This window comes from Macrobrachium rosenbergii, chromosome 4 (assembly GCF_040412425.1).
Source record: "Macrobrachium rosenbergii isolate ZJJX-2024 chromosome 4, ASM4041242v1, whole genome shotgun sequence".
Taxonomy (NCBI): Eukaryota; Metazoa; Arthropoda; class Malacostraca; order Decapoda; family Palaemonidae; genus Macrobrachium; species Macrobrachium rosenbergii.
This window is the reverse complement of record NC_089744.1, coordinates 35,785,587-35,792,922: the sequence shown is the minus strand read 5'-3', so window position 1 is coordinate 35,792,922 and position 7,336 is coordinate 35,785,587.

The following is a 7,336-nucleotide window of genomic DNA, read 5'->3' as shown; positions in this document are numbered from 1 at the left end:
TGAATGCTGGGCGGTTAATCTGTGCCTCAAGTCATACAGGAGGCATGGACATCTCAATCAGTGCCTCGGATCATTCGGGTGGCCAGGCATCTTCTCCGAGTTCAGAGCAGTACCTGGAATAAGAGGTTTATTGCAGTCACGAATCTCAAGAGAGGATAGAAGCAACAAAGGATTAATAGAATGAGATCAAAGGGGTAATTTACCACGACCGACTGTCAGCGTGTTGTGGCAAGCAAACTTAGTTAACAGAAGGTTATTAAGTTTGCTTATTAGAAATTTTACTTTATTCTTGAAAGGCAAGTTCTCTTAGGAGTGTTAACCCTCTTAGCAATATATATATATATATATATATATATATATATATATATATATATATATATATATATAGATATATACTGTATATATATATATATATATATATATATATATATATATATATATATATATATATATATATATACATACACATGCATACACACACATATGTATAAATATGTACATATATATATATATTTTTCACATACTTAGAAATTTGTCCCTTCAGCCTGTTAGCTAGAAAATCAAATTTAATGGGAGCTGGAGGAGACTCCACTAGGGGGTGGACCTATGTCGACGTCCTACCCCCCATATCGTCTGATTTTTGGGGAAAATGCCAATGTCTTACCCCAGCATCGTATGATTTTGGGGGACTGAAAGCTGTTGGGAACGGAAGGACCAGTTAGGACCGTAATTGGGCTGCTATGCTGACCCAAGTAGCCTTAGCTATAAGACCTAATTCCTTTCAACTTTTTTGCTGGCTATCATTGCTCTTCCAGATCGACCAATGTACTGGGGCCCCAACGCTTGAAATCGAAGGAGACGCATTGCGACCTGACACACACACTTGGCTGGAGACCACGAATGCAAGCAGTTGGTGCGGCCTCCCTTCCTCTCATAATGGCCAGGGGTCGAACCTTCTGTGGCAAAAATTCATCTTTTGCAAGCGAGCTCCGTGAACAGACGCAGTAAGGTATGTCTAAGTTGCAATCAACGCCAGTAATCTGTCTCTTCTTGTGAACTTCTCTCCATTTTCATTATTTCCAACTTTCATTCTCCTAAAACAAAGCCCCTTTGTTTCCCACAGCCTAGCACGCACATTTGCCCCTCATGGCTAGTTCCAAGCTTAAATTTGATTAGTTCTGTGATAATAATTAAAGCATTCCCACCACAGTGTTACCATACGCTAATTAAATCTAATTGATAATTTCCTCCATTGTGCATAAGTAATTTCATGTGAGAGAAAGTCATTAGATCTGAATGCTAACCTGGAATTCTCTTCCAGGATACTGTTATCTGGCTCTTGGAGGGGCCTGCCCCTGCCCTTGTGAACAAAATAGCCTTAGACATTTAACTGCTATCTTACTATGTGCAAGAGTCTTCCGATTATTAGCGGTCCAGGGACGCTTGGCACAGTTCCCCCTTTGTGTTCACATTGCGATATCAACAGCAGTGGTTTTCATTTGCGTGTCAAACTCCTTCAGAGCTGTAGCCCTTCCAGATTCATTTATTTGCTAAGCATTGTCTTGCTTTTATTGCATATTGTATGTGCCTTGCTTGCTGCTCAGTCAGCCATTTCATAACAATTTCCTGATTGCTCAGTTTGTAAACAAATTCAGTTTAAAATTACTTGACTAGTTTGAAAGGTGACCTCTTTTCCCCTGTTTAACTTTGTGCTATCAAGGTAAGTCATCTTAGTTATTACATTTATTGCCTATATTCTGAGTGCTAGGTGTTGGCCCCTAAGGCAAATGAAAGTAAAAATCCAATTTCATTCTTCCAACTGGCCTCAGAATATAACAATATATACTGTATATATATATATATATATATATATATATATATATATATATATATATATATATATATATATATATATATATATATATATATATATATATATATATATATATATATATATATATATATATATATATATATATATATATATATATATATATCATCAAGTGAAAATATATGCTATGCAGGCATGAACTTGTTAGTACTGGTATGACAAGAATCATCGATATATAATAGAATAAGTAAAAAGTTTAAAATTTTTAATATATAACTTAATTATAAATACCATATTTTGAATGGAACATTAACATAGCATCAAACTGGACAACTACACAGAATTTCAGTTGCAATCGAATGCTAACAAATGCAAATCCCAGACGGACCACATTGCACTGTCTGGCTTTAATATTTGGGATATCTTTAAGTGTCACGCCATACGATAAGAGAATAATAGCATTCCGAACCCCTCGTGCAACTGTCAAACAGACTCTTGGACTATCAGGGACCCTGTGATAGCTTTAAGATTGAGATCATTAATTTAAATACGAGTATATTCCCTTTCGTTTAATTACTCGCCATGGATTACTGAGAACAGGCGCCGTGAGGAAGGTCAGAAAAATCAAACTTAGTTTGAAAAACTTAGTATTTGCGAACATTCTGATTTTATGAAATTTAGGCTGTCAAGTCAAGTACCTGGGGCACTTTCGACCATTCAGTGAAAAAAGGAGTTGGAGTGGAAAAGAAAAGGAGATAAATGCAAGGTTCTGGAGGTGGAACTGGAACAAAACTCCAGTTGCGCTAGAAGTAATAGTTAGAGAGGTTGGACAGGAAGGCTAAAGAAAGGAATCGAGAATGGAGGTAAAAGTGAAAGGCCGAAAAGTGGTTGCAGCTACGGGTCAAAAGGACGCTGCAAACACCCATTCATAGTGCCTGCAGTGCACCACGTGAGGTGCTTTGACGACACTAACCCCTACGAGATATTGATGATCGTGCAAACGTTGGTAATAATTTAAGAGGATAGATATAATAAGGACCTTCTTAGAATAAAAACAAATGTTATTCGTAAAGGTTTCTAAACCTATGTGGTCGAGACTGTAGTTTTGTCTCCGTCTCTTTGGTTTTCAGCAAAACATCACAACGTGGATACCTATGGTCTGAAAATAGAGTAATCCCTACAAGTTATTGGAACGCAGGCATAAGACTTCTAAAAGGGGACTTCTTCGCAAATAGAGCTATTCGAAAAGAGACCAAAGCTTATACTTTTGTATGCATGACAGGAGTAAGTTTTTCTTTTCAAGATAATGAGACTTGATTTACAGAGTTCGATGGCTCACAACACCAGCATAACAGTTTCCCATTTGGTGAGGAAACGCTGAGTTTAGACTAGTCTCTTTGCCCTTTTAACTGCTATGGCGATATACTGAGACAATTATAAGAAAGGGTATCGCGAATATACAAAAAGGAATGAAGGAATATCTTTATATATATTTGTATATATATGCATATATAAATATATATATATATATGTAGCCTATACAAACACACACATACACACACACACATATATATATACATATATATGTATATATAAACATTCACTTATATATATAAAACAAAAGTGAATGTTTGTTTGTATATTTGTTTGGATGCTATAGAAATCCGAATCACTTGACAGACCCAGACAAAATTTTGCATGTGGCCCCTATGTCACCCTAGAAAGGTTTATGCTCAAAATCAAACTCCTACCCCATGACAGACATACAAACACAGACAAAGAAAACGAAATTTTTGTATTTACCGGTGCCGTTCACCTTTTCTTCAGTAACTTTATGAGTCTCCAGTAGCCTGGGTGGAAAACCACCACCGTCTTTGTTGGTGACGTCATTAAACTCCTCCCACGGCAAACCCTATAATCAGTTTAGTACATTAAAAAATTGAACAAATGTGTTTGGCTGTATTAGAATTACTTTCATTTAGTCATAAAGCAAAGTAATTCAAAATATAACTTCTACCGCCACACCAGTCAGCCCTTACAATCCTCGCCACAGAAAAAAGTAGTAACGACCAAATGTTCCATGTCGCTGTCAGACATACGATTAATCCCCTATAACATCAATTTTTTATCAGAATTTACGTGAATTTTGATCATAATTTATGATAATTAATAATACAATAGTTTATTACCTCGATAAAATCAACATTGAAAACATATATCAGCAATTTCTATAATAGACCATTCAGACTTCGGCCTACACTTTCCCTCAGAAACGTCTGAGAAAACTGAAACGGGTTCGTTAACACTCACAGGAAACCGAATACAGTAGTTGCAGCTCTCTTTACGGTGTCTAAGATTACCATCATGATAATAATTTAATATTTACACAGCCAACGGACGCTGTTTCTTAATAACTTATGATATTCTGAAGCTATTTGTCAAGTTGACAGCCTACCATTTTGGTTTTATGCGATAACGTTCGCATATTAGTCTCGAAAACGAGGTGGTGATCAGGCGACTTAAAGGTCCCTGGTTATCTGAAGTTGTGTGCATTCCCAAGCCACAATGAGTCCCCGTAGACCTACTGACATGTCTAGCATCAGTTGCAGTTTTTTTTTCGTTACTGCTGTGAAATCATACTGTTAAATTCTGATCTGACTGAAAATGAGAGAGAGAGAGGGCAGAGAGGAAGGCTAACGTTAGCATAGGCTTTCGATAACTGTGATCAGTTCCTGTGTGATATTCGTATTTAAATATGACTTGATGCGATCACTGACGTGGCATTCTTGTGCTGATGGAGGGTATAAATAATTCGTCAAAGGGTCCCCTATATAGTCTCTACAGCAATTCATCCGCTATTCATTTCACTTACTAACCTTTCAGTATACGTGAATTTCTGTTCATTACAGAAGTCTGTAAGACAGTGTCACCTTTTCCCCAAGTAGAGTCTTCTTTAATGAATTCAAGGCAGAATTATTATTCACAGGAAAGTAAAGCATTTTCAGTGATAGTACACATGCTTTACATGACAAAACAATTTCAAGGAGATGTAGGAAAATTTTTCTGAGTCCTTCAAAGTTTTCCCAGGAAGCACCTGGTTGGTCAGTTAGTCTAATATATATTAAAGTGAATGTATATTTGTTTGGATGCTATAGAAATCAGAACCGCTTGACAGACCCAAACATCCCAGAAAGGTTTATAACTTGAAATCAAACCCCTAACCCATGACAGACATACAAACAGACAAAACAAATTAAAATTTCGTTTTTACGTAACATTTTCCTTCAGTGCTTTATGAGTTAATTCTCATTTTTCACCTTTTCTCCCAGGGGCTGTCAGACGTATAATTAATCTACAACAATAGGTCCAAATCCCCTATAACATCAATTTTTTTTTATCAGAATTTACGTGAATTTTGATCATAATTTATGAGAATTATTGATACAATTGTTTATTACCTCGATAAAATCAACACTGAAAACCATACAGGTTTAAATGAGGTTTGGAATTAATTATCGGCAACAGAGTGGTGAGGAGCAAGAGACAGTGGACGAAACGTTGCCAGTTAACCATATATGTATCGGCCTTCCCGAGTCTATATCAGCACATTATAAATTTGATTGAAGAACTAAGTAATGTTTTTCATACAATCACGAACATAGAATATGCATAAAAAAAGAATCATCAATTTAAATTCGGTGATTCACACATTTTTATTTGAAATGGACATCTGACAACTACATCATCCGATGAACGACAAGACTGGAAGAGTAGCTACCAGTCAATTTGCACCTATTCCTACATTCCCTTCATTTAGGAAAATAAAATGTTTGTTTATGGTTATTTATTAGAATGATGTGCATTCATTTCTATCTTTTATCAACGTGTATTTATTCAAAACAGTAAATAACCGTTTGCCTTACATTCCTCCGAGGAAAGGAAAGGTTTTGTTTAAGACACCGTATTACGTCATTACCATAGATACGAATTGACCATTAGGAGCTCACCAAACCTTGATTTGTAAGGGCTGATATAGTTGCCGTAGGAACATGCGCAGCAGAAATTTTTTGTTATCGTTCCATGTAACCTTATAATATATGCTACATTCATGAATTTGATGTCACTGTAAAGTTAATGAGTTGTAATTTATTGTGCTATGTTAAAAACGTCCCTAAATCCAATACACATCACGAGTTGAAGTTAGCCCTATTGGAAAATGTTTTGCAACTTTTTTTTCCTTAATTCACCAAAAATCGCTAAACTGAGATACCTAAATATTTTTTATTCAGCACAAAATTCAAATAAATTGCCTTTCTTTTAATATATAATTCATTACTAATTTTGTCAGGTGTTTTATGACAAAAGGGCAGTGAAATAAAGGCAAAATGTACGAGCGAATTTTAGGTTATAGCTAAGTGACTCCTGTTGGTTACCTTTAAAAAAAAAATAACAAAAAATAGGTACACTGAAATATTTAATTTTTATTTGCGCGATGAGAAAATTCGATACTTTCCGTTTCCAATGAATTCCGATGACTGATAAAGAGGTGGAAGACTAGCTGCTGCAGCAATTCACTTAGTAAAAGGAAAGAAGCAAAGAGGTGTAAATGAGTATTGTAAATATTTCTAATTAAAACAAGACGTATACTTTTGCACAGTATTAATGAGTGAGTTTACATTAGAACCTGAAAGATACAGAGAGAGAGAGAGAGAGAGAGAGAGAGAGAGGAGGAGGGAGAGAAAGAAAAGAGGTTTAGTTTATAGGTTCTTATTCAGAGTTTTCCCAGGCAACTCCAGGTTGGTCAAATATATATATATATATATATATATATATATATATATATATATATATATATATATATATATATATATATATATATATATATTTGTATTTATATTTACATGTATATATATGTATATACAGTATATATATAGGTATATGTATATACATACACATGTACACATATATATACACACATACATATATATATATATATATATATATACATATATATATATATATATACACATATATATATATATATATATATATATATATATATATATATATATATATATATATATATATATATATATATATATAGAAACATGGAGCAAAGGCGAACTCAGCGCACATCAAATTCGCATCCAGATCAAGGGCAGGAATACAGAAGAAGACGACACAGCAACTATTTTATTCCAACGTTTCATGATTCGTAATCACATCATCAGGGAGATCTACGACAATAAAATACAATATACTAATATAAATTAATTAAAAGAGGTATATACAAGACTTTACTTTAAAACCGTAGAAAGCAGGATTAGAAAACTGATAAAAACAGAACACAGAGAGATAAAATTGTTAAGCACAGAAAACATACTCAAACACAGACGCACTTAGAAACAAAATAGTAAAAACCAGACAACATACTTGAATACAGACACACTTAAAAAAAAACTGGAGGGTAACCTACCTGTGTCGTCTGCTTCTGCATTCTTTCCC